At 38.3% G+C, this 20,025-nt stretch overlaps 1 protein-coding gene across 3 annotated transcripts in view; it reads right to left on the reverse strand.

Annotated features, from left to right (window-relative positions):
• The window catches only part of LOC116841223, a 515,039-nt gene that overhangs the window by 492,787 nt on the left and 2,227 nt on the right, over positions 1-20,025 (reverse strand). The window lies entirely within an intron of this gene.

Below are 20,025 nucleotides of genomic sequence, written 5' to 3' on the forward strand. Positions count from 1 at the left end.
ACCTCCGTTATAACGGCGTGCGCAACGCACTTCACGCATCAGCCCCAAGCGCTCGAAAGCCATTTCGACAAATTGCACTATTCCGAGCAATAAATTGGCAATTAAATAAATTGCTTTTATCAGTGCGTGCGAGGTAAAGAATAATTTGAAAGAAGTACGAAAGGAACTTCCCCTTCCGCTTTTTATATAATATGTACATATTATATATTTACATTAAATTAGAGAGAGAGATTATAAAGGAGTCTAGTTGGAAGGATATGTTGGCCGTGCGGTCTGTTTGTATGTTTATGTGGCGGACACAGCGGTAACAAGTCCTCAGTAATGTTCCTCAGAACGTAGATATTTTTCCCAGAGTTTCATTATAAATTCATTATAAAATCAGAATAATGTTACAGTTCAAAAATATATAAAATTGATTTAGGAGCAGCTAAATATTAAACATTCGAAATTATGTTTATTATAAACATAATTTCGAACATCCTGAGAGGAATTTCGTAGTAATGTTCGTATGTGAATAAACTTAAATGACGTGTTATTATTCAGAATAAAGTTCCCTGCAAATGTATAATAATCTGTTTCGGATAATAAAAATAATTTTCATTCATGAAATAATTAAAATAGACGGACGAGATAAAATTGGCTATTACTTAAAGATCGTCAGGAAACTTGTAGAATCTTCACGCGGAGATTCCGGAACTACTAATTAGGATATATATTACGTGGCCAACTTATGTCGAGTCAACTCAACCTGTACGCTAGCCCAATACAAGTTGGTCGCTATTTGAAAGAATTATCAGGATTATAGAGACTATAGAATTAGTCTATAGATATTATAGAACTATTAATCAAATATATATTGTGTGGCCAACTTATCTGCCGCTCTATGCTAGAGAAAGTTGGCTACGTCGCGGCTTATTTACATTTCAATTATTGCAGAAGAAAATATGCGTTTTAAAAGTTTGTTGCAAGCATAGGAACATAGAGGAAAGTATTTTTTTATCACTCTATCATATTTATAATCCATCAATAGTTAATTGTCTGAAAAGTTGTAACTTCAAAGTTCTAGAAAAATATTATTTGGGAGGAGGGGAAGTTTTGGTTTCTCCTAATTTATATAAATCTAAGTATTCTATAATTATACAATTGCAATTAGAAATGTAAATGAGTTGGATAGCAGAAAATTAAAAGAAAAATAAAATGGGCATTCTAAGGGAGATTATCGATTAAAGTTTTATAAAAATGTCTTGTAAGAATAATTTACAATCTCTGAAATCAAATAAATTTTGCTTCAGCTGCGCGAGAGAGGACCAGTACGTTTAAAATCTTTTATTAAATTTTCTGAACATTTTGTAGAGACAGTCGTTCGTATATAAATAACTCATGGGATAAATTTAGTGAAACGAGAGGAAAAGAGAGACAAATTTACGGATGTACCTCTTAATAAATAAAGATTTCATGAAAGTATAAATTCTTCATACTTTTCGACTCTCAACAATATTCTGATGTCGCGCACGTAATCGAGTCAGCCGCTGTTTTTATTTAAATAACGGTCGGCTTCGGTGCATTTAGCGAGTGCGTTGACTCGAAAGGGGGAAGGAAAGAGTGGGAGAGCAGGAGGCGCAACTCGTTTCAGTAATCGTATTACATAAATGTACGTGCACACGCGGGCGACGGTAGCGCGAAGGCGCGAACGATGCGTAAGGCCGGCTCGAGTGCTCGATAAATCGCGTTCGAGCGCCAGAGATATTTGCGCCCCGTTTACCCGCCCGGGAGTTTACTCAGAAATCATTGGCGCGAGGCGCAGCAATTCCTACAGACGAGGGCCCCGTAATAAGGGTGTAAACGGCGAACCGCCTGCGCGATTCCTCGCGAGTGCCGCCGTCGCTGCGAAGATAAAAAATCCGCGAAAGGATTTCGTAACGCGCTTCAAGGAACTCGCTTTGCTTGCAGAAAGTTCGTATGAGCGACGAGCCGCTCGCGAGATTACACACGAGTTTCGCGAACATAGTTGCGTTGTAGATTTCAAGATTATGTCTAGAATTGTTTACGTATTGTCTATGTGATGCATACATGGTCTTCTTTCATGTTGATAATGTAAATTATGTAGAATATTTGAAGCCATATCAAAATATGCAGGAAAGGACACTTAAATTGTAAAACAATTATAGTATCTGTTTTGAGTATTAATTATAAATATAATGTTTAAAAAAGATGGCAAAAATTGTATGAAATTTTCATTTCATTATGTGACAGTTTGTGGACTAACTTTTTTTTTAAATACATATAAAGTCTTAGAAATTTCGAGGTGAGGAGAAATGCAAAGTTAAAAGTGCCGAGATACAAATGATCCATTTTAAAGATGAATTTTCGAGCAAATCCTACGTTTTTTAAACATTCATAGATTACACATTGTCTACATAGATGACATATGATACATAGTTTTTGTATTGTTTACAAGTAGAATATATACGTATAAACACTTAACACTGCCCGCGAAAAAATTAAAAAAAAAAAAGAAGGAAAGAGAATTGACGGCAGCCATATCTTTCACCGGAACGATCACCGCCGCGCGAGTTTGATCCAACGATCGATGTCCATAAAGATCGGCCAGACGTCCGGGCGCGTGGGTGCTTCCGCTTTAAAGCGTTTTACACGGCCAAAAATCACGCGCGAATGTAATATCGAGGGGACGAGAGATTGATAACGGACTCGATTTTCAACTGCATCCGGACGAGAGAAAAAGCCATTTCGCGAATTCCGATACTCTTGGCGAGGCCGACAAACACCCGTAGTCCCGCAGCGAGCGTTTCATACTCGGTGTATCGCAGTGAACTCGATCGGCTGTGTGTGAATCGTTGCGTCGCGTAGGAGCGCGCTTAATACGCCGAGATTTCAGGACGATCGCGTTACGACACGCTATATGTGTATTTATATATATATATATATATATATATATATATATATATATATACTGCGACGTGCACACTCAGCCGTTCGTTCGGGGGTATTTCGCGCGAACGCCTTCGTCTTCGAAACAGACGGCGTCGAAATTCGCGTCCTCTCGACGACGCGCCATCTCCGCTTAGCATTTATTTCGTTTTACTGTGGAAACGCTGCAACTTAAACCTTAACTGTACCGAGCGTCGTGTTTGATACACTGCGCGATACACTATGGATTTCTACCTTGCGACTCGCCCTCCGCGACTGCAAACACGGTGTTTTAAGTCGTGAGTGTATTACAATGCTAAAAGATCCTCCGTGATACACACGTACGCGATTTAAAAGATTCCCCGAACTGTATAGATATTGAAGTATGATCAGAGATGTTACTCGCATCGCTTACTATGTGAGGCGCTCAAGATGATACTTGGATTAAAAACGACGAAGTTCCGACGAGGCATCAACTACGTGAAGTTGGCCTCCTACACACAGCAAATTATTATTTAATAATAATTATTTATTCAGTGGTCGGTTTAGCGATAGATAGCTTATTCTCGATGTTGGGTAATCAAAATTGCTATAGATGTCACGACAAATAAAGAATATGCTTATGAAGTTGGCCCTTTCTAAGCAGGGAAATCACTTTCAAGGTATCACACGTAATCCTAACTGTTATTATTCGTTAGGTAGTCATCTTTTAACATTTGGTAGTCTATTCCCGATATTGGTAATCGAAAATGTAGTTATCATTAAGGAAAATAAAATATGTGAAGTTAGCGCCTTAAACACGATACCTTAAAATTTTGCAATTTATAGGAGGGCCAACTTCATATACATTTTTTTATTTTTCGTGATATTTATAGCAGTTTTCATTATCAAGTATCGAGAATAAACTATTAAACGGTACCAAATGACAACTAAACAAATGATTATTATTAAACAATAATTTACTTTTGGGGGTAGGCCAACTCCACGCAGCTCAAAGCATCTTAAGGGGAAGACTAATATTTCTCTTTGGCAAAAATATTGAACGCGACATTACCATACGTCGAAGTGATGGAAGCTTAAATCCAGGTCACAGTTTAAATCAAACTTTCCGAGTCAAAATTTTAGCCATATATTAAACCTTGAATTCTACAACGTAGTAGGAATTAAGTTAGTAAAGTTGTTTTAATTCTTATGATACAATTTATTTCTATTTAGATTCAAATGATGTTTGAAATTTCACTTTTTACTTTATTTAGCGTCGAAATAGGTTGTACTATAGACTTTAAAATATCAAAATAAGTATTAAATGAAATAGTGAGACTGAAAGTAAGATCAAATCATTCGTAGGATCAGTCGATTCGGATAAATTAAATGGAATCAAAAGAAGTTTCAGAGTATCAAAGTAGGTGCGGAATGCAATAATAAAGCTGAAAGTAGCATCAAAATTTTAACTCGGATTCGCACCAAGTGAGTTCGAGGAGAACGTACATAATTCTTACGCTAAACGACGATGAAAGAAGTGGATTGATGATTCATCATATTTCTCAAATTAAACCGCCCTGGTGAGGGACACACACACATACACGCACACGATCCTTAAGAAACTTTATGCGGGATGTTTCCGGCCGTCCACATTACGAATAATAAATCATACTCGGCGACTTTTTACGCTCACACGAGTTAATTCGCCGTAACGTTAACCCGCTCGCTGGCAAGAAATCCCTCACGAAAGGAATTCCACGGCGGTGATACCGAAAAACGCCATTCGCGGCGACGAACGCAACGGCGCAACCTTGCACGGGAAACATCATTTCGTGGAAAACGTAACGTTTCACGGAGCGGATAGTTACAGCCGATGATCGATGAGGGTAACGGACGCGCGTCTTATTTTCTACTTCCTCTCCCCTCCCCCTTTCTCTCTTGCCGTTTCCTGCTTCTTTGCGGCAACACTATTGCCGGAAGTTGCCTTTGCCCGGCGAGCCCGACCGGAGAAAACTTTTGTCTCGCGAGCAACCCGGGGCTTTGCCGATATTGGTTTCTCGAACGTTATTTACCCTTCTTCCGAGCGGCTCCCCGCAGTCCCCTCGTGTACTCCCGCACCGAAGCCTGCATCAAGCGGAGCCGCTGGTTCATAATAAGGGTTCGACGCCCCGCGAGGCGTCGACCGATTCCACTGAATTCCAATGGCCGCAAAGCCAGATCACCTCCCCGCTCGCTCGCTTCTGTCTACTCTGTACCCGGCTAGTATCTACTGAATCCGCGGAAATGTCGTACACAGGCAGTCAAAACGATAGACACTATTGACAATGTACATTATTGACAAATTATTGAAAAGGAAACAAAAGAGACCATAGATATTATTGACAAATATAACAATGAGGTAATCGATATATATATTGACAGTCTACTATCATTAATCCTCTAGAACTCTAAACATAAAAAATTATGTAAACCCTAAACATAAATAAATCTTCTCCCAGCACATTTTCACTTACTCGTAACTTCTGTAAAAATGATCAAAATTTAACTTTTTTTTTAACTGTTGTAAAAAACATCGAGGAATATGAATTTATTAATGATTTTGAGATCCAATGAAGTTGAAAAGTTATAGTAAAAAACAAAACACATGTTTTTAAGAACGGTAACAGTTGGAAAGTTAGTTTAGATAAATTTTACCCATGTTTAGGATTTTAGAGTTAACTCTAACTTGGCTTACTGAGATAATGTTTTACCCCACCCGATTTTTTATTTTTAATTACTCGTAAGCGAGTGGAATAATGCCTTTCGGGTCATGTGCTGAAAGGAAGTTATAGTTAGTGGCAATATAAGGTTTGCTGAATCATTTCTGCACATTATTCTATTCTACAGACTCGCAAAAGTATATTTATCAATTTTTATAGATTCTTATTAACACTTTTACGAAATGTAGATAAGTGAGGACAAAAACGGCTCCAGTGTGCCAGATTGAGGGATGCCCAAATATATGTGCCACGTGGAGTTTAATATTAAATCAACACGTATACTTTCATGCACGAAGGATGTACTATATCACTATATCACGGGATTTTCCATACCAGAGATTTGAAGAATTTAGCGTGCCCGTCGCTAAACTGCAAACCCAATCGCCTAATTAGAGTTCCGCTTTGGATTTCCACTAGAGCGAGGTTCAATTTGTTGCGCGGAACACGACCGAGGCTGCCGAGGCAGCTGCAAGTACGATGCACACCGTGTGTACTCTCGAGATGCACCGACGGCGTTTTCCGTGCTGTCGATTTAACGAGCGGCAAGGTTTTTCGTCTGGCTGGTCAACAAGGTCGTACCGTATTTCTATCCCCTTATTTTTATCCGAGAGCGCGCCCTGCTCATCGAAGGCGCGCGTCTCCTCTCAACGACGTCTTCCCCGACGGCGCGATCTTGACTCGATTGTTATCGTCGCTTGTCGGGAGAAGCGGGAGACGGACCGCGCGAATTATCCGGCCCGGACTAAAAGGGAACGGCTAATTAATTGCCTGCCCCTTCGCGATATTGCGTAATTGCCGCGAACGTCGCGGATTAAACCGGGCGCTTGATTTATTCGCCGGTCTCGTTACCCCTAGAATTTTCGACGGATCCTCGCCACCGCATTCCGAACTCTCCGCGATTAATCTCGCCCGACGTGCGCATCCCGCAGTCGCATTTCATTAAGCGTTTTCTCCGGATGAAAGTCGTTATGCAGCTCGATCCGCCCCATCGGTTTGCTCGCTTGCGCGACGATCGATTCGCGTAAATTTGATTCTTAGAATAACAGGACGCGACCTATGCGATATGCATTTCGGCGTTTATCGTATTAAGCTCGGAATTAAAAGTCCTCACCAGTTTTCTGAGAACATTTCAGAAAATAAATACATTAGTAAGATTTGTTTTCTTTTTTTTATCGTTTCTCCGTTTTCTTTAAGAATGCTTTCAATTTACAGTTGAATTTACAGATTCACAGTTTCACAATGTAAAAGCAACATTAAGAAAAGCCAGATGCATTTAAGATAAGTTTTAGATCTTCAAAATTACGAGTTAATAAATTTCAGTAAGTAATATATATAAGAACCTACAATTGATTACCAGGATGTCAATAAAATGCATCAATTTCAGATATCAATTAAGTTGAGATACAATTTCGTACGACTTACAAAAATTATATTATAAATTATAAATATTATAATCCTCATTGTGCGAAAATAGATAATTTCAGCACTTTAATAGCGTATGAGGGGCTCCGACGTATTTTTTCGTCAACTTAAAATTGTTGGAAGATGCTAAAACTCATGTAGCTTCTTTCAAACATCAATTAATAAATTATGAAGTTATTTGGAAAAATAAAATACACGAAATATACAATAAAGTACACGATTTTTCAATTGTTTTTTACGAAAAAGACTTTTGTTTAAAAAATCATAACTTTTGTAATTTTTTTAAAGAAATTTTATGTCTTTTATATTTAAGGCCGTAACAATTAATGAAAAAAATCATTTAAAATCGTTTAAAAAGGGTCGAATTATTTTAACGTCATTTCAGCAATTTATATGTACCCCCCGCAATTTTTCTTCTCTCTGTTAAGTTTCAGTTGCTTGATTATCCTATTTAACAAAAAGAATGCAGTTGTGTTTGTTCGCGCGGACGTATCTTCGTGCATTTTCTTGCGTTCTGCGGCAGAAGCGGCTTAGAAGACGGCGAGAAACACCATATCGCCGCGAGGCTGACGCACCCTCGGGAGTTCGACGCGTCCGGGTATGTGGGTGTGTGCTCGTGCGTGTTGGGGATGCAGACGAAAGAGTAAACACTTGAAGCTGGAATGAAAAAGCTGCGACGAGAAGGCGCGAGATGTAGAGCGACGAACGCGAAAGGGCTTATACGGTCCAAGTGCTCAGCCGACGAGCTCCTCCTCTACGTGATGGCGTGAAATTCCTGGGCGGCACCATGTACGCGGCGACTCCGCCGCGACGCCAGACGACTCCGGCGCGCATATGAAACGTCATTTCTTGTGATTAACGGCCGCGAAATTAATTTTGCGACGCGCGACACCGAACATGCTTTAAGCAGCATCCTTTGGGAAGAATGCGCCAACTATTTCGAGCAGGTACGGTCGATTACAACGGACGAGGCGAGCGGGCTATCTTTTGTGCGTAAGAGGATCTTTAATGATATGTGTGTGTGAAATTAAAAGATGAAATGAAGAGAAATAACATCCGAACGTTTCGATTGTTCGGCTCCCTTTAGAGCGATTCTGTTCCGTAATACGAGTGGAGGCATTGGGAAGTTATGAATGCAGTCTTATAACATCGGAATCGAGGAGAAATATGAATGCAATATTTTTACAAAGGGAACGTCTGTCACAAATCGTAGTCCTTTTGAATTCTCACAGAAAGAGGAAAGACTTTAATTAAAAAGCACTGCTTTCCAATAAATTTCAGGTAAAACACTATTTGATACGAAAAGTAAAAAGAGTAAAGCAAGATGTCCTGAATAATTAAAATTTTATTATGAATATATCGATGAATAAAGCCACACGAAAAGATGAAATATTTCGGTTTTCGCCAAGTAGAGATCCATTTCTTCATTTTTCATTGTAACAGGATGAAGTTTCACTCAATAATTTATATGCCAACTCAATAAGAATCATTTTGCTAGCTCGACCAAGTTTCTTTTGAACAATGGGTTGAAATGCAGTCGCGACTATGATGAGATTGCAAGAAGACCAGTTTAGAAACCACGGCGAAATTCTGCATGAAATCGGAATATTCGGCGCAACCGAAAATTCCGCAATTGCCGTGTGAACGACCAGAAACGTCGACTTAGAGTCACTTAGAATTTATTCTCGAAGCTCGTTATGACACGATCTAACATAAAGTAGGTCGTGTGAAAATAGCTGCAACGTTAAAATCGCACTTCAGTGTGCGATTTAACATCAATGGATATTTACCTATCCTCTCTTTACATTGATCGTTGTCATTATAATCTATTATCGTATCTCATGTATATATAAAAAGACAGAATGATCAGATTAAAATACAAACTAAGTTGTACAAAATTCATTTTAATATTATAAGGAGGAGAAGGTGGGCAGATATATATAAACTATTCTTTTGTTTTATACAAGAAATTCAATGTTAAATAATAATTATATCCAATATTAAGTATATAATAATAATTATACCAAAAATTGTCAAGAGTGTTAGCAAATATATCTCTTATAATATACTCATATAATTATTAGAAAGAAAAATAAACTGTTTAAAACATTTTTTTAATATAGCAGCGGAAGATGGATTTTCGAAAATAGATTGATAATATGAAGATATGAAAATAAAAAAGTTTACTTTTTTTTATTATTATAAAGTTGATGTTAAAATAACTTTTGTTATTGAATTTTTTTTAATGTAAAAATCACAAGTTAAGAATAAAAATAAAAAACGTTCCATGAAAATTAAGAAAATTATTTAAATTATGCATAAGACGTGGACAAATAAAACGTGTTTCAGATTCTAACAGTTTTAACACTTTGTTCCATATTATCACCCATCGTTATTTTCCAAATAATCCAACAAATCTTAAAATAGGAAAAAATAGAAAACTAATTTTGTGACTTTGAAATTGACTTTAACTTATTATTAATCGACACTTCATTGCTAATGTATTGTGAATTTAACTTATTATTAATCGACACTTCATTGCTAATATGTTAAATTTATCGATTAAGACAAAAAAGTGTTTAAATCTTACCTTATGAAAAATTTTTACAGAAAGAAAACAATATAACTGTTTTTAACATTATAAATAATATAACACTAACATCAATAAAATAGACACAACACAGATCCCTTTGGTTTATTTCAGTTACTGACAGATCGTAGCAATTGTTTAAGAAATTAGCCTGTTTCATATTACCATCTTCTCCTCTACAGAAATAAATTACTATTCGCGATGTATAATATACTTGAAAGCGTATTCATTCGAAAAAATAATAATTCAACTTGCATTAACTGAAGAATAGCTTCTTTATTTGCGACCTAGACTGTGAGAATGATGCATATGGTTCTAAATTAAAATAATAATCGATAATCAAATGATGTTCCATTCGTAAAATATTAAATATATATTACTGAGAATATATGTTATATCGGAGTAACATTAAAATATTCTCGATAATCGGATCGCGATTTAATATATTTGTCGTGTATAAAATAATAACGCGTTTCTCACATGTTTCCAATTTTGAAATGTTTATGATATTGAAGAACTGTTAATTAATACTGTTATTAATGTTTATTCTGTACCAGCACTTTTATGTGACTTGTATCAATGACATTTATCTGATATTATTAAATATATCTATCTGAAGCGTAATAAGTAAAAAATGAGATATATGCAAAACAATTCAAGTAATAAGAACGAACAATTTATTTGCATACTAATCTTCGGAAACATTTAAGATTTTTTTTTATGTAATATCGTTCGAGTTTTACGGTGCGATAGAAAAACGCAGTAATCGCGAGAATGCAACGTCGGACTGAAATATCAGAACGAGAGAACATTGCAAACAAATCGACAAGAGCACGCTCTCGTTGATTGCACGACTCCTTCCCCGCGCAGTTTTCTGTCTTACGGATCGACTTTCGTCATTTACAGTACGTGGGAAATGTGCCAAGGCGCGAGCGCCTCGCGATTTACATCCCCCTTTTAATCCCGCGGCTTAATATTTTATTTTCTCGTGAAAGTTTCTTCTAAACAGACTGGCACCTTCTGCATCGTCCGCCTTAACGCGTCATAGCGGCATGTGAAGAGAGCTTTGACGCCCGAAACGGCGGCAAGCAAAGGAAGACGGTTGACGCGACGCAACTTGTTAGCGCAAAAGCACATCACGCCGTATGTACATCGTGTATTTGAGGATCGCGCTTCTTTGAACCACAGGTGACGAAAAAATGTAAGGAAACTTCTGAAAATATTTTCGATATAAAAGAATCTATAACTCTACATCGGAAGATCCAATCTGATCAAATAAATGAGTGAAAATTGCAATCTAAATTTGTAGAAAAACCTGAAATATTTTTCATTATGCCCAAACCGAAGAAGATTTGAATATTCAAAGATAGTCTTGCGTAATTACATACACATACACACACTGACCGATCTTCTTTAATTATTAACTCAAAAATTTATACGGTTATTCGCAAAATAGTAGAGGACATTGTTGTTCAATTTCAATCTAATCTAACCTAGAAGTACATGACAACAAATGTCGCCATCACAGATCATTTAACGCACAGTGCGTGATTACATACATTCACTAATCTTCCTTAATTAATAACTCAAAATTTTGTAGTTCTTTTGCAAAATGGTAAAGAACTTTTTTGTTTAGTTTTTTGTTTACTTAATTTATACGTACGTTTTATGTTATTGTCAGATCTGCACGCTTATTTTCGATCCTTCTATTTCCGGCATGTGTTTCTCTTTACAGAAGAAAAGAATTCAACTTTTGTCAAGGAAACTCAATATTCGATACTTGTCCAACGATCTATAACGACAATCTACATAGTGATCTATAATTACAAAATTAAATTAGTTAGATATTGTTCCTTATCAAGTGATAGTGAAGATGATAGATGACAAGTGATCTAAAAACAGATACAGCTTCGAGAAATCATCCGAATGATTCGGTATATCGCGCGTAAATCAATATCACAGGTTGAGTAAGGCGCAATGAGGCGAAGGATGAGAAGAGATCCATCAGATTCGCAGTTTACGTCGAGCGAAGAGTATTTTGCGGGGTGATTCGCAAATCCGGTGTGCTAAGAATCGATGAATTATGCAACGCATTGAACGATAAATCTCGGGACTAGCCCGGTCTGATCGGATTAAACGTATTTCGTTATTTATACTCCGCGCTCAGATATAGTAGATGTTATACGGGCATGTGGCAATTCCACAGGGATACGAACAATTTCCGCCGTGGGCGAACCTGTTCTACGCGGAGCCGTCCGGTGTGTGCGAACCAATGTAGAAATATCGATACACGTCACGTCACATATTAATGTTAATGCAGTTATTCGGGAATTGCTATTCCCTAATTTTCATCGCGGTTCAATGCGATCGATCAGAGAGATCCGTCATCGTCACTGTTCACGTCGACGTTACTTTCACTTGGTAGCGGAATTTTTAATGACAAACGCGAATTAAGTGACAACGTGATCGCATTAAATCGTTATCCTACGAAGTGCACTTTGCACGAAATATTTTACACGCGATTTAAACTGTGAATTTTCCCCCTCCCGTCCGTCGCCATTGACAAATACGGCTATACGTTTTGTGTTGTAACGCGATTCGACGCTGCTGTATATAGTGATGGATGTCGGCGTAAGCGAATTTGTCGAATTTAACTGCGATCGGAAATACTGTCAACTTTTAGTTTTGACATCGCTGCAAATTAAGCGTTACAGCGCTTTTGTCTCCATAGGGAAATTTCTAATAAAATTCGCAAATTGAATACTAATTCTCATGCGTTTGAATCGTAGTTAAGAACTAATATCTCTATTATACGCAAAACGTGTGTATTTTCGCAAGCTACTGCTAAGGAGAAGAAAATAAGCTACAAGTCCCACGATACGAATATCCTTAATAAAAAAAAACGTATTCCATGATCTGATTCCAATCAGTTATCACGCAAAAACAAATGTAATCGAGTCCTAATAAGTCATGTAACGCAACGTAGTAACCAGGACTTTATTAGGGATTCATCATCAGATCTTAATCAAATCCTCGTCAAATCTTCATCACATTCTCACACAAAAAATTATTGTGTAAAAAATAAAATAACTTGATTATTTTGTTTATTAATTTAAAAAATATGTGGCATTTTTTATTACTAACATGTGGTCTTTTACACAGTAAAAGCCTTCTCTGCAATTTCCTTATTTAAACATTCCACCGTCCCGCGAATGGTCCACACATCCCTTCACTGATTACGGCTTCATATATTGCGACTTCACGATCAAACAGATATTGATGATGCTAACGAGTTCTGATGTTATACTCATAGCTTATGCTTATAAACCATTCTTGTGACTTAGCGGCTTATAAAGATGTTTGATATAACATTTGAAATTAAAAAGAAAACGTACAGAAAATATAATTTTTACAGACTACACCTATTATGTATAAGGCTAGTCATACAAATGTTCCCTACTGAATTCTAATAAGACAAACCATTAATAAAATCCCGAAAATGACCCGATCAATGTAATCTTATAAGATAATACACTAAGCTAATGCATTAAGACTCCCTAAGGTGGACCTATAATGGGATTAACTATTATAACTTCACAAAAGACCTCATTACTCAATTCTCACAATACCCTTATCAGGTATACCATACTTAGAATTACCTTACATGTATCCAGTTAGGTTCCTGTACAATATCAGATGTTTCTAATCAAAATCTCTTCCCAGGAAGTTTATAGGTTAGAATCCTAATGCTCTGACTTATGATAGACCCAATTATCATAACTTTACATTATACAATTTTCACTATACCCTTATCAGATATACCATACTTAGGATTACCTTACATGTATCTAGTTAGATTCTTACACAATATCAGATATTTCTGATCAATATCTCTAGTCGAGAAGTTAATCCCGACTAGAATCCTAATATTATGATGGACATAATTATCATAACTTTACGAGAGTCTTTATTATTCAATTCTCATCATAACTTTATCAAATATACACTACTTAATATTACTTTACATTTATCCTAGTTAAGTTCTTATACAATATTAAGCGCTGCTGATCAAAATTTATAGTTGAAAGTTAATGCATTAGGATTCTAACATTAACTTATAATGCACTTACCATCATAATCTTATAGAAACCTTCTTTATTCAATTTTCACCACAGCCTTATCAAATATACTATATTTAGGACTATCTTGCATTTACAGTTAAGTGTTTCTACAATATTAATCGTTCCTCTGATCAAAACTTCTAATTGGATAGTTAATGATACTAATGTGGACCTACAATAGGTCTAACTATCATAATCTTACAAAAGCTTCCCTTACCTAATTCTCACTATACAAGCCATAATAGGAAGCCGTAATAAAGGTATACCCTTATTAGATATACCATACCTAGACGGGTAGTTATCTTATATGTACCCAGTTAGATCTTTGCGCAATATCAACCATACCTGATCGTCTAGTCAGAATTGACACATTATTTTTCTTGGAATATATTAAATTCTGCTTATTTCTTCTAGTCACGATTTACACTATTCTGTTTTGGATCGTGATAGATCGCCCGAGTGTTTAACTCCAATCAAAATTGCCATTAATTCTTGAGGCAAAGTTTTCCAGTTAACGCAAATTAAGCGCTTCGTCGCGAGTTTCGCGGGGGAGAATTGTTTCACCCCCGATCGGTCCGCACCGTTTATAAAACGCCGGCCGATAAACGAGCGATAAATTGGAGCCCACCCGGGCTGATCATCTTTCATCATTAAGCACGTAGACCGCACCACGCTGCAGCGAAGTTCTATGGGGAACGTAAGACGATTCCCTCCGCGGGAAGCTTATTTCGGGGTGTCACGGACGGGAAGGTGCAAACGAACCGACTGCAATTATGCGTTTACGTGACTCCTCCGTTGCTTCTGATTACTCTGCGAAAATTCAGCGTTTCTCGAAAAAGAAAAAAAAGAAACGGAAGGGTGAAGAGGAAGAACACGCCCGCTTCGCGAGCACATAATCGCCTGTGGAAATTAATTCCGCGATCGTTAGGCGAGACAATCGATGAGGCAGATCACGTTCCGTCATTAAGTCTCCCTTAGGCACTTTGCAGAGAACGTTTACATAATTTCGCCGAAAGATTGGCTCGTAAACGATAAGTGTCATCCTTTTTTCTTTTCGCCAATTTTACCGATGAACACGAACAATTTGAACGGCCGTATTCGGCGAAAAATTGAAAAACCAAAATTCTATTGTCCGACGAGCCGATTGTTCTCTGTGGAAAGACGGCAGGAACCAATGATAAACCATATTCTGCTTAAAATAACAGAAAACAAAGCCTGACAGGTACGACGTTGCTCGTTGGCACGAATAAACGCTAAAAATCCTACGGCATTCCGCTGCGTCAGACTGAACACTCGATGCGTATGATTGCTCGCGGTAATAAAGAATTATTCGACGCAAAGTGCAGTGAACGATGAGATAAAATAAAATGAATGCGAGCGAGTTTAAGCGGCGAATAAGCGGCGGTAATTAGATCCGTGCGTAACGCAGTGAAAATTTCGCTCGGCTAAGTTTTTCATCAATATACCAACTACTACATATACCTACTGAATGTCTGTAAAATTTCTCTTAGCACACGTTAATAAATTCAGGTGGCGGCGACGGCGACGCTATCGGCTAAAGTTATTACATCGCCGTAATTTGCTCGTGCACGCGCGCCTCGAATGAAGCTTGAGATGCGTTTTCGGTCGGGGAAAAATTTGGACGCGGCGCTGAGAGCCTCTCAACGGATTTACGTGGAACTCTCTATTTATAGCGGCTCATACTTAGCGGCTACGTACTCGTAAATGATACAAACCACGCGATATCCGCGGAACAGACTGGCGTACGTCGGAATAAAGCGGATCGAGAGTTGATGGTCTTTCATCATTAAACGCTCTCGTGGCACGGCCACGTATAGGCGACACCGTCTCGTACGAGGAATTCCGTAAGAGCGGAGTATGAGAACGACTTCCAGCTCGGAGAACTTATGTCGTGTGCGCCTTAATGCGCGCGGAGCGTACACATATAACCTTCTATCGAGCGCGCGCGCGCACGACCTCAATCGAAGTTCATCCCGTACGAGGCCGAGGTACTCACCGCTCACGGACACAAATAATGCGACCAATTACGCGGTAACTTCCCTCATTACTTTATACACCGACGACATGGCGCGAGTGCGAGCGGCCCGCCAGCTAATTCGAGAAAGTCGCGAGCCCAGTTTCACTCACCCCGCCGGATTATACGTTGCAGGCCACGTGATTCTATGGATTTTCGATATTAGTTATTTCATTAAGCTCGGGGATTCGTTGCGCAATGATTAATGGGTAGCTCTGCGGCGCGGTACAAATGAAACTTATATCGGATCTTATTTAGAACTGATATTGTGAATCTATATTGCAATCTTATTGGTCATCGAAAAGCTTCGGTTCGATTTTCGATTATTCTCTAACGGCAAAACTTTCCCACTTTTTGTATAATAGATGTGTGCATGGAGAGAATTTTATAGTAAAAGCTATTAAAGAATTTCGCAATAATTGATATCCTGCAGTTATCCAATTTTTTGTCTCTCCATTCTATAATGTGCTATTTATGTTTTTGGAACGGAAATGTGTTATTAGAAAGTTTGCTATGTTGGATCCCTTTCTTTGGTGGATCCCCCATGGCGCATTGCGTCCAAGCACCTGGGGGCTGCCAAAAAATTGGTGTCGACCCCGGGGCTTATTTGTATTATTTGCACCGGATGAGGAGGGGCAACGGTGGAGACGGGCATACATGGACAGCAGGTCTTAAAGGATAGCAACCTTTGATTTTGAGAGACTGACAGCTGTACCATTTGGTACAGTAACATTGTTTCTCTCTGTAGTCGCCGTGCGCTCGGGATCGCGCCAGAGATGTCGCTTCCGAACGGCATCTCTGAGCGTTATCTAGGAAGAGGAGAGTGTCGTGAGCGTGGAGCGTCAGGTGGTAGCTCAGTGGTTTTAGAGCAGTCGCCCGGCAAGCGAAAGACCCGGGTTCGAGTCCCGGCCTAGCAAGACCGCGCTCTCGATATTTTTCTCTTTCTGGAACGAAAAAAATACGCAGATCTCGAACGCACGGCATCTCGCCGCCACCTAGTATGCCCTCCTCCTTCTATGGTGACGAAATTTACTGTTACTTGGCAAAATAGATATTACACTAGCAAATCCAAGTACGTTATTTTTAAACGCACAAGCGTGCAATTTGACTGGTCTTTTTGTACACTTCTTACGGGTTTAAAACACGTCATTTTTTATGTGTTTTAGAGAGACGTATAAATTATAATTTAATACGTTTAAATGTGTTAAATGACGTAGCTTAAAACAGTAAGAGACATTTGGTTTTCTAAGCTTTTGCAGGATTTTGTCCAATACTTTGCTTGTTTCCCGGGTTTGGACTGCATTTTCCTTGTATTTCGTGAACATTTCAGTTCACTTCATCAAGAAGCAGGGTGAGCTGAAACTGCAGCTTTCCTTACAAGCTATCTTTTTTTATAAAAAAAGAAGGTTTTGGTGATTTCAAGCAGAGAGTAGGAAGGAAGGTTCAGACGATGATAGGAGGGAAGTGTGTTGTCATTGGTCTTCTGTAGAATTATCCCACGCCGTGGGATAAGCCATTCTGTGAGACAGGGAGAATTATTTGCCAAACAGAACTGGATCTTAGTATATATAACTGAATCTTAGATTCCCGAAGTGTTTAATAAGGATAATTTATCTTTTTTGAGTTGCTGAGGAATTGTCGAGGGTATATAAAAAGAGATAAAATAACAAACTTGAATTCGCAGAGTATCAACAGCCTATTTTTGTCTAGAACTGGGTCTTAATATAGCGATAGCTTAACAATTATCCCTGTTAAAGTTATTTAGGTGTTTATAAATTCCTAATGATTCCTTTTGATTATATAAGTGTACGAATCCTGTCAAAACACTTGTATCGTAGACAATAAAAATGATTACTGATTAATAATTCGTTCTAAACATGATAAAGTTAAATTTAATTTAAGAATCAAACCAGACTTTTCCTCCGACCCAGCATCTTCCTTTAGAAATACACATCCCCGACTGCATATTTTTTTCTTTCTTTCTTAGATTATTGTCATCGAGAAGTACTTCATAACTGTCCCGGCAAGTCTAGTCTTTTACTTTCCGTAGACGAGTAATTTAAGAAAAACTGTTGAACATATGCCATTTTAATGAACAAATTAACATAACCTACGTACTCCCATCGTAGGATTCTCTCTCCCTCTCTTTCTCTCCCTCCATCTCTCTCTCCCACTCTCTCTCTCTGTCTTTCTGTCTCTCTGTCAAGTATTTTTTTTTCTGAAGCTCTTTATTCTCTAGCTTGTTCTTTAACTTGTTTTCTGGCTTGGATATTTATAACGTTATCGGCAGATTGCGTAATGGAAATCTTCGATTAAATCGTAATCCCAAAGAAAATCGTGGTAGGTTCCCGCCAGGTTAGTTCGTGTGCTCGGGGCGATATTCTTATTTATCGTGCGGCCTTAAAACGCGAGTATTAAAAACACGCGAGTCACGATCCGTCGGATCGGCCATTAAACTCGCGATGTGGTGAGCTTGAGTTGGCAACGCACTGTTAAATTAATAACCCGTTGTAACCAAATTAATGATCCGCTCATCCGCGAACGGGAATCGTAGTATCCAGTAGCTGCGGTTAGCGGAACGTGGTTAGGGCATACCTACAGTTATTGGTTCCCGTCCAATTATTGGATCTTCTTCCCCTTCCCCTGCGTCAGTTTATAGTCAAATAGAATATTCTATTACATAACAGGTAAAACGGAAGTTCCCTCACTTTTTTATCTCGAAAACAACACATGAGTTATTCTCTGCGAACGATTACAAGCTCTCGTAGACGCTCCTGTACATTTTTGCTTTGGGAATTTGCGGTTTCGCGTCTATTTCAGTTTACTTTACGTTTATTACGCTCGAAGAAATGCGACTGCCTTATTATAATATATCAGAAAGAATGTAAGCTACGTCATGCGTACGACATATTTATTATTTTCGTGTTTAGTCTCTTCTGCTTGATATTATTTCAAATTGTTGTAAATACTTTCATAGGTCGGTGCACGCATGTCTCCATGTGCGTATGTAGCGTCCAGCGGCTGAAATAGTTACAGAAGTACATTTCACGTGGCAATATTGCGCGATATTTAATTCTCAGAACACTAATGAAAACGCGCCCACGCGACGGTTAGCCGCGTAGCGCCGCTGCAATTAGATTGAAATTTATTTTCCAACTCGCTGCCATTAGTAGCGGAATATTATTTCATTGTTCCACTAATAACCGGCGTTGTGCGCGAATTACATGAAAGCAGATTTTCACGCTCGCGACCCGCTTTATGTTCCTCCGATATCTCTCATTAAAAACCAAAATTTGCGCACCGCGCGCCGATATTGACCTTTATCAACGAATGTCATTAATAATCTGAACACCTGTCATTTCTTCACGCGCGCGCTTTCTTTTATTTGTGCGTAAAATACCCTGCCTTTGGCTAGGAACTCCGTACAATCTTTGTTTTTAAGAAAATCTATCCTGTCAAATACTATTATACTTTTTCGCACATTTAGGGGTTGAAACCATCTTTAATTTGATGAAATTTAATGTAAAAGTGTTAGTCTTAGACAAGTGCTTTGATACTATACATTCATTATAACTGTGTATTTCTCTCTAAAAACTCTGATTCTTCAACATACCTTTCTTCATGTATTCATACTCACTCTTTTCAAAAATTCAAACGTAAAAATATTAATTACACTAAATTCCGTGACATTTTCGTTTAAAACATTTTCTCAAACACCCCAATCAGTTTCAGAGAAAGATTATCTGCTCACAATACATCAATTTTACCGGATTTCCTTCGAGGAGTTGTTTCAACGTGCGAGAAAGCATATATAAAGAAAACATGCCTCTTGCTCAGAGTGCTAATTGCTGAGAGAACCTGTCGATACAAATTAAAGTCGTGAGAACAGGGATACCCTGTATATTACTTGAAGTCGCTCCGCAATATATTCAAAGCCCGTCAAAATCAACGTGGAACACTTCTATGTGTCTTGTAAGTGAGACATCTTAACTTGTCACGATTGTAGACTTAGAGGTCTTTCGGAGTTTCGCATTGTTCGCATGACAGAGACCATGAGGGATAATTGGCAGAGATAACTGCAGCGAACAAGCACTGCGCGTTCGCAGCAGAAAACAAGCCAAACGCGACGCTCCCACGAGGACGCCTCTCGAACGGAGGCGCGCTCCCCTCTCGCATTATTTACCCAAC

This window comes from Odontomachus brunneus, unplaced genomic scaffold, assembly GCF_010583005.1.
Source record: "Odontomachus brunneus isolate Ranch 3 - 2012 unplaced genomic scaffold, Obru_v1 Obru_scaffold_014, whole genome shotgun sequence".
In the NCBI taxonomy this organism is placed as follows: domain Eukaryota; kingdom Metazoa; phylum Arthropoda; class Insecta; order Hymenoptera; family Formicidae; genus Odontomachus; species Odontomachus brunneus.